A 16,932-nucleotide genomic window follows, 5' to 3' on the forward strand; every position below is an offset into this window, starting at 1 on the left:
ATTCTCTCCCTACTCCATCATAGACATAGGTGAGTGAAAAGTATTTCTTATTTATTAGGACTTAGAGCCTTTCTTTTCTCACAGACTGTGGCTTGATTTACTGTATAGTTCATCAAATCAAAAAATATAGACTGGAAAATTTTCATAAAACAAGAATAATGATGTGGCAAGAAATTATGCAATTTTTGCCTAAACATTTAGAGGGGTTCAAACACAAAGGATAATTAGGATAGATGATCAGTTTGCATGAGTAAGTTTAGGAACAGGACAAAAATTGCACTCTCACATTTCAAAAAAAAATGATGACAATGATAAGCAATTCAAACAATAAGCATTAAACAAAGCAAAGAAATATATAGTGCTTGGTTTTAAATCAACTGATCAAAATGCATTTATTAAGCACTTAACATATGCCAGGCACTGTGTTAGATGCTGAGGACAAAATACAAAATAATAAATATAATCTCTACTCTCAAGGAACTTACATTCTATTAAGCATAATATATCCATATATGTGTCTATAGAACACCTCCAAAATAGTTATATACAAAGTAGTTTGGTCAGGAGGTCATTAGGATTTGGGGGTATCAGGAAAGACTTCACATAGAAGACTGTGTTTGAGCTCTATCTTGAAGGAAGAGAGGGTCATAAGAAGTGGAGATTAGGAGGGAGTTAATTCCAGGCATGGAGAGTACCAGTACACAGGCAAGAGAATGGAGAGGGAAACCAGTTTGGTTGGATTAAATGATTAAAGAAAAAGAAATGATTGTGAGAAGCAAATGAAATGAGAGAGAGAGAGAGAGAGAGAGAGAGAGAGAGAGAGAGAGAGAGAGAGAGAGAGAGAGAGAGAGAGGATGCTTTACAGACCTTGAAGTTTGATGTCAGGGTGTGTATACATACAAATGTATTTATGCATGCATATATATTAATGTGAGCTATTAATTATTGTTGTTGGTACATTGGAAATTAAGAAATCTGGAGTATTTTCTAAATATTTATTTACAAATGTTTGAGTTGCAATTACTTGTGTTGCATGTATAGTATTGTAATTTTCTTTCCAAAACTCATTCTAATAAAGATGAAACACAAATGTGTCCAAGTAATATGCCATATATATATGATACACACATAAATATCATATTTCCAAAATTTATGTAGCACCCTTTTTTCCCAACAGTTAGCTGAGTGCTTTAGGCCCTTATTCTAAAAGGAAAATCTTGTTTCAAAAGAAGTTCCTGTGGATTCTAAAAATAATAATAATAATGACAATATGTTATATGATTCTTTTTAGGAAGGTTATTATAAAATGTTGTTTTGCGGTCAAACATAATTTGCCAGTTTGACGAGGTGTCTGCAACTTACTCTTTTTTTGATTCCATTTGACTGAATCTTATTGTATTCTGTAGTATCACTTTAAAATAAATAATTTAATTTTTTAAGCTTGAAGGAAAAAAATGTACTCCTGTTCTGAGAATATAAATCATGACAAATTTCTTTAAGGTGAATTCATCTAACCTAGATATAAACTACCAAGACTAGTGGTTTGTGGTGGAAATGTTAAGAAAGTCTAAAATAAAGTTTTGGAATTATAAATTACAAAGCATTTTACTCCTCTTCTGTTGCCTCCAGAGGACAGTTTAAAAAGCACATATATACTGTATCCAAAAACATTTTTTTTTAAATCACTCCATTGATGAATTCAGTTTTCACACAGCCGGAAAACTTTGTAAAGTATTTTGATTGCAAAGTAGGCTTTTTAACATGTGAAGAGGTTTTTAGTGGAACTCGTGATGATTCTCGGGACAGACCAAACAACCAGCTCTCTTGCTCTCACCAGAAAGAATATTTTTTGTTTTAGTGATGACATTTGTGCAATGACTATGATACCACGCTAGTCCTGCATGTTAGGGAAAAGTAGGCGGGAGTGGGGGGGGGCGGGGAGGAGGGACAGACTGCTCATTCTAGCCCACCAACAGTAGCTTTCTGCTCTCCTACTCTGAGAAAGTCTTTCTCATTGGCACGTCTAGCAACCGCTGCTTCTACTGCTGCTCCCGCCGCTGCCGCCAGCTGTTTGCTGTTAGTCGTCCCAGAGGTGGACGACCTGAAACAGTGAATCTATGCCCTGAGATGACAACAAAGTCAAGGTCTCAAGGTCCCTCTGGCCTTCTCCCTATCCTTCTCTTCCAGACGCATACTCTAGAGACGTGCGTGGGAGAGGGGTCGGGAGAAAGGAAACATGGCGGGGGTGGGACTAGGGAGGGGACTGCACCCTGCCCTAGCGGCTCCCACACTCCTGAGGCTCCTGCACAGTCCCGAGATGACTTCCGATAGGCAAGGCATCCAGACCAGACCGCCTACAGCTGGCGAAGGGAACTTTAGCGGCGGAGCGTAGCTCGTTTCTTTCAGTGTGGTCCTGGGTCGCCTCTGCTCTCTTCTCCGGCTGTGTTAGAGAGCGCACAAGCAAGCGAACACTCTGGAGAAGTTATTCTGATTCGAAAGCATGCAAGCTAGCCCTGCAATTCCACAGCTTTTCTCCCCGCCACCTTCCAACCCTTTCCCCATGCACACCTAAGGTTTCTCACTGCTTGCATCCCCATTTGCCCAGAGTACTCGCTCCTCAAGCTTGCAACGCGGCATCCTCTCAGCTCTCGCCTTCGCCAAACGTGACACTTTCTACCTCCCCCTGCCCCAACATGCACGCGCGCGCGCGCACGCACGCGCGCGCACACACACACACACACACACACACACACACACACACACACACGCACACACACACACACACACACACACACCTTGACACTCACCCTTCCCCAGCCCAGAAACGTCCCTAACTGGACCCTTCCACTACGCCCTTCCCGACTGGCAAGGCAGTGCCCCCAGCATACCGAGACACTAAGCCCTCCTTCACGCCGGGGTCCCACGTGGCACTCACCCCCCACTAGTTTCTGCCTCAGAGCTTTAGAATTGACGCGGCAGTGCGACAGCTCACTAGAGCCTTCACCCTTAGCCCTGGCGGCATCGAAGAATTGGGGGGGGGGAGTAGAGGGGACGGAGGAGGCGGGCAGAGGGAGGAGTATATTGTTGGTGGGAGTTTAGGAAGGGAAGAGGAGGGAGAAAAATTGGATGTCTCACAGTCAGAGAGCTTCTGCTGAACACAGAATCAGCACGGGTGAAGTGGTAACACGAATTATTGTGGTGGGACTGGAGCTGCCTGCAATCAATAACTCAGTGGAGAAGAGTGCTGCAACCAGAGGCGGCCCTTGTATCTAGGTCTTTAAGAGGGGAAAATATCTAAACTAAATCTGTGTTCCATCCCTTCCACACGGGGTCCACGTTCCTAATTCTCTCTGGCCCTTTCCTTTATTAACTCCCAAAAGGGAGAGGATGTTTTAACAAGTTAAAAAAGACGCGTATACTCCTCACACGGTCAACTAGATACAACTTGTATGGGGGAAGAAAATATTTGACAGAACTCTCTAAGAGAAGTGTGAAAATTCATTCCTGGAATTGGGTGTCTGTGACATGTCAAGAGATGAGATAAAATCGGTTTTCTTGTGAACAATTAAAAGTCTTCTAGGGAAATGAAGTTAAATGAATACCTTCTTCGATTCTGCTCAGTCTTCCCTCCCTTCTTAAATTACCTCCTATGCAATTGTCTCAGTGAAGGCTTTAGTCCTTTGCCATTGGTAGAAGGTAAACTCCTCATGGGCAGGAACTCTTTGTATCCCTTCAATGCCTTGTACAACCTAAGTGCTCAGGAAATAAATGTCTGTTGAGGGGAATTATTGCTGGATTAAATTTCAGTTAAATTCATCAATGTGTGTGTATATTTTAATAAAAAAAATACATAACCAATATGCATAAAAGAAAATTATTGGTCAGGTTACATCAGGGCATGATGTCTTTGGATTCTTATAGCTAAAGACATTTTAAAATGACAGTAACATTCTTTATTGACTTTGTTTCATAAAATCAACATTTCTTTCAGATAAATGTTTACTTAACTCTCATTCCCATTTTCTGTACCATCAAATTTACTCCCTGAATGGTAAAGTTATATCAGACAGGTCAACTAATATGACATACAATCCTGTTACTTACTAAAAGACTCATGGCAAAGTGTGCATACTTTAAACTAGTTTAATTTGGTCCTACTGTGAATTCCTATTGCCCATGCCTCCTCCCTAAAAAGAGCAGGCCAAATTGACTCATCTACTGTAACAGAAAGAATAATGACTGACTCCTGGAAATTTAACCCTCTAAAATACTTTAAAAATATGAATGAAACTTTACCATAAAAAGCATTATTGTTTGTAGAATGGAAAAGTTTACCTAGATGGAGCTGTTGATTGACAAAGCCCAGGATAGTACTTGCTGCTCAAAAACAATCCATTTTTGAAACCAGGGAAGACTAATAGAGGTAAAAAGTTACTTGTCCAAGATCAAGGGATCAGGCTTAAAGTAGTGATTTTTGGCTTCCATTTCTGTCCAGACCCATAAAACAATCCCTGTGAGTCATTGTGGAAAGTAGAAGTCAGAGGGTGTGTTCTATTGAACCCATATCTATTTCAGGTACTTAATAAATTATGAAATTACCTTCAGCAATTGCTAGTGTGTGCAAATACTATCTAATGTGATAAATTTTGTTAGTTTTCATTAAGATCAACCTAATTTTTCCCCATTAATCAACATGGTCATCTCAAGCACAAAAGCAAAGGTAAACATGTGCTTTAGAAACATGTCAAAATGATATTTTAAAAGATGAAATGTATTGTGATTTTACATTACAGACTTTTTGCTTGATAACAGATTTTACATTCATAAACATTTCTTATGGAGCAGATTTACTGTTTGTTTTCTTGGGCACTGTCTAGTGTATTATAAAACGCAAATGCTTGGCAATATTTCTGCTCTGAGAATTGTGCAAAGGAGAATCTTTAATAATATGTGTACATTTTCTATACATATTGGCTTATTGATAAAAATTAAATATATAATAATAATATAAACATCAGTTCATATTAGCCATTTAAAAATAAATTTATTCAAATAAACTTTCTCATTAATGAAGACCTGCATTTTAACAGGATGTGTCTCATATATGTTCATTTTTGAGGTGCCTAAGAAGAGTTGAAAACTGTGAAGTAACTTCCATGTAAGAAATTAAGAAAATAATTGAAGGCTGATGGTTTTGACAATAAAGATGTGGATGTGGTGAGTGCCTGCTATTTATTTTATTAACTGTAATGTAGAATTATTTGTTCAAAGTTGAGCTGATAAACTAGTGCATTATATTCTTATAGGTACTGCAGTGACAAAGGTTTTATATCATCATTACTTGCTCTACATTATACCATTTTCATAATGGCATGCCATTTTATTTAAAGTTCATGTGTCAGCTTTCAGTACCTACCTTTGCTAGTATCTTTTACAATTAATTCATTTCACAAAAAGTTATATGCATCCTTTCCCTTGCAAGAACCAAAGAGATTATAAAATATATTTAAATTAATGCTTTTGGAATCTATATCTTGTTATTTTTAAACATTCTGAACTTTTATGTTCAATTATAAAGTATACGTACTGAAAAAGTATTCTGACTGAAGAGCAAATACTGTACCGTTGAATAATCTTGAGGGGTAGATTAATCTATAGCCTTTCTTCATCTCAGGGTGGGTTGCTGTGGCAACCACCCCAGCTCACTTTAAAATAATTTTTTAAAGCTCACTTCAAGAGCTACACCCAGCGTGGGCCAGGCTTAAAAGCAGACAGGCAGTGCACTGCTGTTTTAATATAGAGAGGTAGGAGGAGGAGAGAGAAGGGTGGAGTAAGATAGGCCAGACCTCTAACCAGAAAATGAAAATTAACCTACCATAGTGTGAAAATCTAGAAAATCATTCCCCAGGCACTTCTGTGACTCTTCTACTTAAATATTGTATTGATAATTGGGGGTGGGGGTGGGCAGAGGGGATAGGGAAGGTACAGACAAGATTCTGAACCCATGTGAACCGGAAGAGTTATGAAGAATACTAACATCATGAATCGAGAACTGTTTGTTCACCTCACATAAAACCACATTTCCATGGAAAGCCATACCAATGGTGGCCTTGAAGCAACTTTTTCTTAGTGGAAATATTGTAATGCATTTAAATGCAGAACCACTAGAGATCACTTGAATTAAATGGAATGTCAGAACTTTCACTTTTCATACAATCATAGAGCTGAAATACAACTAATACAATGTTAACATATTATGAAGTTAAGGCCCAAGTGAAAAATAGTTGAGACTAGAACCCAGATCACCTTGCTCCTAGTCCAATGTTCATGCCTCAACTCTAAGTGCTGCAGTGAGCAGTGTTAGTTCTCAGTAAATTATAAGGAAGAGGTTGGTTTAGTTTTAAAAAATGTTAGAGGTACTTATAGAAACATGCATTCAGTTTTTTGTCGTATTTTGTGGATACAATGTGTTATCCATGTATAATTTAAAATCTCAAACTAGATTCCTCATCACATACTTCTGTCACACCCCTCCCCATTTACTCTCATTAGACTCATCAAACTCAAAAAAAAAATCATTTCAATGTTAGCTGAAGCCAAACGTATTTAAGAAGATAAATCTTTTGGGGAGAAAAATAATGTGATCCAGTGGTATCAAATTCAAAGAGAAAGCAATCCCTAAAGGATCTGTTGACCTAGAAAACTACAAATTAACATTATGTTTTATTGTATTTCTATTTGTTTTGTTAAGTATTTCTCAGTTACCATATACAGCTGCCAGTTGTGAGTATGACACCTCTGATTCCATTATAAAGTCAAAGTTGGTACACTGAGAATTCAATGCTTAAACTTTTTTTTAATCTACTGTTTTGGGTTATCTACCCAGCAGGGCATCTTCATTATTGTGAATAATTGAGTGCTAATTATTAGATATGTTTTTAAATATATTTGGAATAGGATTATGCATAAAGAAAAATAGTTTCTTTTTTGAATGAAAAGAAATCCGTATTTGAAATCAACTACAACAAACAGAATACCATGAATGAGGTATCAAAAATAATGTACTTTTATCCACTGATGTAATTCACTATATGGTTGTTTGGAAGGTTGATTTTCTTTGACATGGGTTACAGCTATTTTGCATGGTAAGATCAAAAGAAAGACTGGGGAAACCTGTCCATTCATTTTATTGCCAATGAGGCAATATATACAGATTGCCACAGAGTTGATTTGGCTGTAGTAATCAGTACTATCATGTATGATGGCCTAAACGAATGGTTCATTTCACTGAATCTACTACATATTGACCAGGCCTTAGTGTTTAAAATGCCTACATCTCTTAAAATTCCTTTAAGTAACTGTCCTCAGTGAAAACCTGCCATGTTTTAATACTTCCCTGGTTAGTAAAGATAATTAATTTCAGTCATAGACTCTTCCAACAAAAAGGGGGAGGCAAGACAAAAGAAAGAAAGGAAAAAGAAAAAACGTAGATGTTAATCTGCAAAGAAAAAAAGGGGGGCCACAGCAATGTCAAATTATTGTTACAGTTTGTGTTGCTTTCTTGTAATAAAAATAAGTAATCTATCTTGACTATACTAAGAGAAATATGAAAGCTGCAAAGAAACTAATTGGATTGTATCTATAGAAGCCACCTTCTCCTTCCATCTTAAGTCCTGGAGACAGTTCTGGTATTTAGTGCCCAGTGTGAACTAAAAACCAGCTCTTTATATCAAGATGGCCATTACATACTGAAATTATTAAAATTGGGAGGTCTTTCTGTATCATGATGACTTCAAATATAAGAATGGTGGCTGAAAACCATATTAGAGAACTTAATGGATAATATTAATTATTAAATAATGATGGGAAAAAATGTTTGGAAAACTTGTCTAGGTATGTGTCCACTTTTACCCTTAAACATTGTTCTTTTTCATGAAGTCTGACCTTGTTTGTTCAGTATTAGAGGTTGACTATTTTGTAGACCTTAAGTAAATGTTGCCCAGGATATTGTAAATTATTTATATTTCTACTGGAACTGAATATCCTTTCATTCTTCTGTTAGTAAATGAATGAATAACAAGTCTTATCTTTTTTACCTGATATATTGAAAAACAGTATTTGAAACGTCATCAACTTAAACGACAAATATCATTCATTTTAAAATGCTATATATATACATATATATATATATATAATGTTACATCATTAAAAAAAATAAAAGGAATGCACCTTGGGACATCTTAAACTTTGTTTCTGTCCTTATTTCGGAGTCCAGTAGAACTGAAACAGTCCTGGAAAAGTGTAGTCATCAGCTGTTGGATAGGGGAAGCTTAATGATTTGGGGAAGTTGTTTTAGTTTACAGGCTTGGAAAATGACCAATAAAGGAGAAAGACTAATAAAGGTGGGAAAGAGTGAGAAAAAGTTTTGGTTTTTTTTAAGCACTGAGGAAAATGCTGGACATTGTAATTGTTTTCCCCGATTGATTAGAAAGTTTATGCCCCTAAGCTGATTTGGTTCTTAGAGGTTTAGGTTATTGTAATTATTCTTATTTTGCACATCATTTGCACCCAGTGACACATTTCAGTACCCCTTTTAAGTCATCCAATCCTCCAAATGCTGCAAATCTTCAAACCTCCGTGCAGAGCTGCCTCCTGGAATCCGTTTCCACAGGGATGCTGAACCGTTGCTTTTAAACAAGAAAGTACTACAGTACTGTACACGGAGACGCATAGATTGTAAAGGAAATGAAGTGGTTAAGCATCACAATCACGAACAAGACACTTGAGTAACTATTTGTATTCCGATAATGTTGGTCAATGATAATGATTATGACTTTCGGGGGAGTTTAGCGGTCGTTTCCCAGTCGTTTTCCTCACGTGCGTGAATACTGAGACTCTAATTCTTTTTCTTCGAGTTTCTGCAGTGATCTGGGCGTCCTCCTGCTACTGTACTTGAGAAGAAATATGGAGTTGTTCTCCGTGTTGTCTTAATTTCGCGTAAAAAAGAATTGTCATTAGGTTTGCGTATGGCATGTGCCATCACCCCACCGTAAAACTAAAATTAGCAAAATGTCAGGAATGGAAAGATTGATTCACCAAGATGCAATTATCATTTAAAAGTGCTTGATTGAGGTGCTGATGTTCAGTGATTTATTCTGCATACCATATACATAATTAAAGTAGTGTAGTGGAGTAATTTATCAATCTAAGTTGAGACTGGATGGGGGTAAGGAAGGAGCTGCTGTATGTTTGTTTTATTAAAATGTTTCGGGATGTAGTCCCGCCCCCTTTTGCTAGAGTGAAACTGATTATTTCTCTAGCTCTGGAGGAGTGGAAAGAGACAGTGAGTGCTTCGTTTGGGATTGTGGGAAAGGGGAGAGAGAAGGGCATAGAGAAGAGAGAGGAGGAGGAGGAAAAGAGGGGGGGAGAGAAAAAGAGAGGCAGTACAGGAGAGAGAGAGAGAGAGAGAGAGAGAGAGAGAGAGAAAAGAGGGAGGAGAGAGAGAGAAGAGAGAGACAGGAGAGAGAGAGAGAGAGAGAGAGAGAGAGAGAGAGAGAGAGAGAGAGAGAGAGAGAGAGAGAGAGAGAGAGAGAGAGAGAGAGAGAGAGAAGAATCAGACGCGTGCAGTTTTGAATCTCAGCCTTGCTTGTGTTTTTTTCCTGTCTTTCACTCCCTCCCTCTTTCTCTTTCTCTCTTTCCTTCTCTCTCCGTCCCTCCCTTTCTCTCTTTCTCTCTCTTTTTTACGCGATGTTTCAAAGGCTGTGAGTTGCTCTCCTATTCTCATTCGTCTTCTTTCACTTCCTTCCTGGACGCTGTTTTCTGGACGAGTCCGGTTACTTTTAATCTGGCCAGCGGCAGAGAGCTACTTTCTCCTCCTCCACGCTGCACACACGCGCGCGGACGCGCGCGTGCCCGTGCGCGTGCCCACCCAGACCCAGACACACACAGGCACAGACGTACACACACGCACACACACACACACACACACACACACACAGACACACACACACTCCTCTCTCTCTCTCTCTCTCTCTCTCTCTCTCTCTCTCTCTCTCTCTCTCTCTCTCTCCCCCTCCCTCCCTCCCTCCCTTCAGTCACTCATAGACACTAGAACACACGCACACGCACACGCATACACCCAGACATCCTCTGGCTGCTATTGGATTGACTTTGAAGGTTGTGTGTGGTTCGCCGAGGCTGCACGTTGAATCAGGTGGAGAAAATTTTTAAAGGCTGGACGAAGCAAAAAGATCATTATTATTACTGTTTTTTTCTTCAAGAAAGGAAAATATTCCCAGGACTAGTCTGATCGTGTCTTCCTTCATGTAAGTACCCTCTTGACATTTCTAGAGGCAATATAAGTAGCTTGGTTATTGTCTCTAAGCTCCGCATCAATGTATCCGGTTGTAACATATCTGAATTCAATTTCGTTTCTTGAAGGCTGAAGTTGGGGTAGGTGATGCACTTTTCCCTTTCAATTACATGATTTTTCTGTCATTTGCTGAAAGTAACTTTTCAGACAGTCTGAATATAACTGGTTATATCACCGGTTATTCAAATCACTACTTTTTCTTGTTTTCACCAGTGTGTTTAAAGTTTCATGAAGTTAGTTCACGTCATTAGCATGGTTGAAATGGAGTTTGTGAAGCTTACTGGATTTTAATAAATGAGAAAAGAATATGTGACCTTGTAGTGCATGCTTCCAGCTTTATCACATAGTTCAATGAAGAAAGATGCTACCATTTTCCAGCTAAACACTTTAAGGGTAGATGTATACTTAGGTTCTTTTTAATTCTTAGGATTATTCTGAGATAAAGCAAGCCTGTCTGTTAGGGCACATGCCCTTATGCATCTCATTTACTTATTGAAATGTTAGATTGAGAGCAGGCTTCTTAATTGGCAGTGGAATAAGAAGTTATTCACTGGTAACTGCAGTCTACTTGTTTTAGAACCCAAGTTCTAGTTATGATACTAGCATGTACATTGTGGTTTTTGTCAAGTCAAATGTATAGTTATATAGAATGGTGAAATCACTCCGTTTGCTCTTTGCACTTTAGATGAAAGTTACGAAAAGTTGCCTTTGACATATGATACTAAAAGGATCACATGTAGATATTGACATATTTACCCTTTGGAGGGGATCTTTTTCAATAGAGCAAAATTTGAATTTTGCCCAATAACCGGATTTTCTGCCACTGAAAAGGTGGCAACTGAGACAGTGCTAAATGAAACTTTATATCTGAATCATTTTTGACAGCTCTGGAGCCAGTAATTATTTTCCTTTTATCCTCATCCTTTTGGGACAATATTATTAAATGCACTCCTTTTGTACAAAATACCTTTATATGTAAACCCCTGCAGCATAATTAAAGAGAATCAGGCTCTCTGCCAGTACTTTACTGGTCTTGAGTGGAGGATTGCTTTGACACAATGTGCATTTTGCTATCATTGATTTGATACTAATTCCAGAAGTTACTGTTTGAAAGAAAAAATGAACAGTGATGAATAGGTTTTTTTTAAGGTGTGAAAAAGGAAACTCCAGCAGTTCCATTATATTAGTCAGAAAAGTGGCCAGCCTTCTTTTCAGTGGCACCTTGCATGGAATTGTGGTTGCAGAGTAAAGATGTTTATGTGGAGTAGAATAACTCTAACCCCTAGAGTCTTGGCAAGACATGGAAATCTGACCACCTGTGAATCCATTTTAACCTCTATATTGCATACTTATTTTAATTTTAAATTCATAGGCAAATGACAACTATGAAAGTATAGCATTTAATTTAATTTTTTAAAAATAATGATAGTCTTGGTTATTCTTTGAAGAGGCTAAGTACAGATTGCAAGTCATAAAGTGTCTATTTCTTTGTCATTTTTTGATTTAGAGCATGTAATTAGAATATCATATCATTGTCTGCCTATATCGACACATTTATATAAGTACACATGAAATTCTTTATTAAGTACAAAAGGTACTTCCAAAACACTTTAGTTTGGAAACTTGACAGGTAATATATGATGTTACTGCATGATACACTATCTCAGAAATAAAACCAGTTAAATGTCCTATCCAATAAATAGGAAACTTGTTACTCTTAGTGAATTAATATTGACTACTTGTAATTCTAACATTGTTTCCAGGAGAAAAAAAAGTTTTAAGCAAAAACGTTGCTTAAAATGCCTTAGCTAGCCAAGTGATGAATAAATAGTTATCTATAAGTATTGTTTTGCCAAACTTTAATATATACATTCTAATGTTTATTATTTAAATAATACACTATTGCTATAGCTAATGAATATTTGTACCTTCTGGGGGGTGGGATGCTGTGTAAAATCACTTATTTAAGACACTAGTTTTCAGTATGTATTATTAAACTACATATATCTTTCATTTCTGAGTATTAGAAAAAATAAAAGATTTGTTCTTAAGTTTAAATATGAAATTTTTACCTTATGAGAAAGAATCAGCTTTTCCACATCCTTTGTGACCTGTTCATCATTAAAACGTGTAAAATGAAAAATTTTTACTTTTGATTTGGAAAAAACTGGTGATAAATTTAGATTAGTAGTGATTAGTAGGAGTTCAAAATTACCTTATCAATCCCCACTCCTTTCTTCTCTTTGTAATAGGTGTTTCCCAGATGTTTTGATAAACAAGTAAATATTTTTAAAAAAATTCATTCTAATATTGAAAAAACAGTCCACCATTCCTACTTTCACAGCAGCTCAAAATCTAATACTGAATCCACTCTTTTGGGGGGAGGGAGGGGAGGGAGTCACCTATTTCACAGTCTTCAGCTTGTGTATTTTTTTCTTTGGCCTTCATCAAGTTACAACTTACATAATACCGTAACTATGCCTTTCCAGATATGAATTTACCTTATTTATGAATATCTTAAAAGTAAAAAAAAAACCTGAAATATCAAGGTTCCACAAATTTACAAATTATAGATAAATTTAAAGGGTATTTCAAAAAACTTTTTGTTTATTTTACTATATTCTGTTTTAAAATTTGCCAAACTGAATCTATTAAATTTCAATGTGGGACAAAATGGGGAAGCATCTCTGCAGTGATATTTAGTCTGCACCACAACTTAAACATATGTCTATTTAAACTGAGAATTCTAGGTGCATAATTCACAGGAACATGAATCCAGCACATAACATAAGAGGTCAGAGAAACAGACTTTAAATGGGTTAGAATAAGTTTTGCACTTTGTTTTAATGACACTCACTTTTAATATAAGAGAAAAAAATCAGAAATTTATTTGTAATAAAGGTGTAATAATTGCTTAGATTTGCAGTAAAGACTTAAACTAATCTTCCAAGAATTGGTGATTAATATGAACATGTGAACAGGTGATTAAAATCTTCCACCTTTCATACTGTACCTTAATCTTACAGCCTCACTGACTGTACTACAGTCAGTAAAGCTTGGTTGTTCACTGAGATCTGTCATCTTTAGGGAATCAGAGCAGCTTAAAGAGGCGATTTATAAAACAAGAGTGACAAGGAAGTCTTATGTACCTTACAAAAGAAGGATTAGTCAGTTCATGTGTTATTTTGATAGGTCATAGATTACAGCTGATTGCTGCAGAATGGCTCGGCACATTCCAATTTCAATTGATTATTAGATAAGGACTCCTTTTGCCTTATCACTTTTAAAAGCAATTCAAATAGAAAATTCAGTCTTCAAATAATTGCCTTTCATTAGTAAAGTAATTAAAAAAATCCTTTTTTTACTTATGACATTGTCATTTAAGAATTTTACATTCTACTACTACTTAATTAATAACGCTAAAGTTGCTGTTATGTGAACTTTAATAGATTAGACATTTTCAAAAGTGCTATACACAGCTCTGTATGTATACTTCGGGAGAAGCATGAAATATGTGTAACACATACATTTGTGGTATTAACTGCCTCCACTCTCTGATTGAGGAGAAAATCTATAACGGTGAATATCCATTATGTTATCTTGTTACCAAACGTTATTCACACACACAAAAATATACAATTATTTAGTTGAATGAATGTCCAGGCATCATAAGTGTACCTTGACAGTTACTTGGCAAATTCATGTACTTTTGACAAGTGTTAGAAGATAATCACATTTTACAATAGAACATAAAGTTCTGACAGTTTGTTCAGTGAATAAAATTATGGTTTATATAATAACATTTTGAAATACCCAACTTCTCAGACATCTAGTTCTACGATAATTTCTTACTTCTTCTAAAATTGAACTCCTTTTTTACCCAACTGATGCCTCCTAGTGTTTCACACAATAAAACACTAATGAGTCACCCATAAATGTAAACATTGCATTTTCATTGCCTATATCTTGTATGATACATAAAATTAATATTTATGTGTTTAATTTTGTGTGCATTGTTATAATCAGATAGGAAATTTCAGTGAATGAAGTGTTTCATCTTAGTGAATATTGTGCACACATTTACAGGTTTTCTTTGACCATAACCATATCCTACTGAGTTTTAGTAAGTTTATTACCTTCATGTTCCAATTTACATTTTAACTTTAAAATTTTTTTCTCTTTTATTTCAACTGAAAAACACAGGCGGTAAAGCTCAACTTCCATTTTGTAGGCCTGGAAATGAAAAAGCAGAGTTCAAAAAAATTCAGTAAAATCTCATAGATAGATTTCGAAGGGATGGTTTGTAATGACAACAAAAACTATATGATTTTTAAACTAAATATCATGAGCAACAGTCTTGCTTGTTTTTCATTTTAAGTCATTAGGTTCCTATCTATATGCGGAATATAGAATATGAGAAGACAGAAGAAATATAGAAAAATACAAGATTTCCACCAATTTAGACTATCTCTCATTAGTGAAGGGTAGAAAGGTTGTTGTGACAATGTGCTATTTTGTTAGGGGAAGTAGAGATTTGTTTTACATATATATTAAGTAATAAATTATATTTTCTTATTTCCTTAGCAAGTTGCTGTAATAAATTGTAATCTATTGAACTCTAGTTTTTCTGAGTATTTTCAGGTTTAATGCTGAGGAATTATGATAAAATAACATAGGATTCTTGGTACTTTCTGAATAGTTTGCCAGCTAAGACAAAAACATTGCTTCCAGGGGGGAGGGGGAGGTGTTGGCAAAATTTTTCAGATCTAAGAATTATTCCATTTTCATGGGCCTTACAGATATGATAAAGACCCTATGGTATTCTTATAATACTGGAACATGTAAGTAAATAAGTATTCATCCTGATAAGGTTTCTGGGAGTGTTAATGCAGTCTATATTTATACACCGAGCCACGTGTAGTGCATGTTTTCCTGTTTTCAAGTGAATATAGCTTTCCAATGTAGACTGTCATTTAAGGCACTCTAAACTGGTCAATACAATACTTTTAAAACTCTGTGCATGTTGGACACATTTCAAAGAATGTAAGGGGGTGGGCTCCTTTCGTCCAAGGAAGCAAACATGTAGAAAGGGGTGGGCCTTTCCCACAAGAGCCACATTTCTTTCCTTGGGAGATATAAAGAAAATTTTTAGTATTTATGTGAATAACAGAAGCCAGGAGGAAGAAAACTTTGTAGAGAAATTTAATTTAGTCTGTAAATGAAAAAAAAAAAGCTACAAAGGAAACTGAAAGCTTAATTTTTACAGATTTTTTAAAAAAGACTATCACTGTGAAAGTTCCATTGTTTTCTTGTTATTTAGGATATATGTATGAGCAACTAATGTATGTATCATAATCAGTTTGCTATTCCTGTGCACTAATCAATAAAATAATTTAATACTCCCATTTTACAGATAATAAAACCAAGGCACATTGGGGGAAAAAGGAAACCTAGGAGCACCACTTCCCCACTCCCTATTGTTTACACTAATAAATAATGTTACCACTTTAATTTCCTCTATTTTACTCTGTGTTGGACACAGAATTCAGTACTACTTGCTGAATGACTGGATGGACGGATAGATGGATGGATGAATGAATAAATCTATAGTGAAAAGTAGAATGATCGTGATCTAGTAGATCTCTTCAAGCTCTCATTTCATCATAAATATACCTGTGGTATTTCCTCAAAATTTATATTAAGCATGGAATTTATGAAATGATTTTGTGTAATAGACATATAATTCAATCATTTGTGACTACATTGGCAGCTGTTTGTATTTATCACTTATATATCTCTAATATACAATGTATCAGTCTTCCATTGCAAGTGGTCTGTATTTACTTTTAAGTAAAACCAGTGGGAATAACATTCAAACACATTAAAAAAGAATATCTGGGGACATCACAAAGGAATTTGATAATGTTGTAAGCAACAATATAAATTAAACCTGTTACAGGCAGATTTCTTCAGGAATCATTACTTTTTAATAATGCAGAAAGTCAAACATTATAGAGGCTTTATTAAATCTTAATGTCATAAACTTGGAATGAAAACAACATTTTTCATGCGGTAATCTGTTAAGATTTTTGTCAAATCATAGTGCATATCTTTCAACAGTGATTTAAAAAAAATGACTTAAACTTATTTTTATAGACATGAGAAACTTAATCTTTGGAGCGGTCCCTGGAGATCCCACTTTTGTCAAGCAGTATCCTGAAAGTGATCTGCTTATCTTCTGCTCTCTTGTCCTTGTGTATAAAATGCAGATGAAGAGTTCATATAAATTATGTTCAGAGATTATAGGCCTCTGGGATATTGGCTTTAAAAGTAGGTAGGTGTTGTCCAGTGACAGTAAATTAAATCAGTATTTTAGTGAAGAGAGAGTAAAACTTTTTTTAAACACATATTTATGATTAATGATAGAGAATACATCTTTCTAATAAAATAGAAGATAAGCAACCTAATCTAAAGCTAAGCGCTCTCTCTCTCTCTCTCTCTCTCTCTCTCTGTATGTATGTATGTATGTATACAAAAACATGGATGTATGTATATGTGTG

General features: G+C 35.9%; 1 protein-coding gene across 10 annotated transcripts in view; it reads left to right on the forward strand.

Annotated features, from left to right (window-relative positions):
• Positions 1-9,297: 9,297 nt before the first annotated feature.
• The window catches only part of MEF2C (myocyte enhancer factor 2C), a 190,203-nt gene continuing 182,568 nt past the window's right edge, over positions 9,298-16,932 (forward strand). For 3 of the 10 annotated variants that reach the window (XM_021008161.2, XM_021008239.2, XM_021008188.2), the window contains exon 1: positions 9,565-10,325. The gene's annotated coding sequence lies outside the window, so the exon portion shown is untranslated. Of the gene's footprint in view, positions 9,344-9,558; positions 10,326-16,932 lie in introns of those variants that run through there. The other 7 variants (XM_078153140.1, XM_021008230.2, XM_021008170.2 and 4 more) reach the window with 6 other exon arrangements.

This window comes from Phascolarctos cinereus, unplaced genomic scaffold (assembly GCF_003287225.1).
Source record: "Phascolarctos cinereus isolate Bilbo 61053 unplaced genomic scaffold, phaCin_HiC Scaffold_4;HRSCAF=312, whole genome shotgun sequence".
Lineage (NCBI taxonomy): Eukaryota > Metazoa > Chordata > Mammalia > Diprotodontia > Phascolarctidae > Phascolarctos > Phascolarctos cinereus.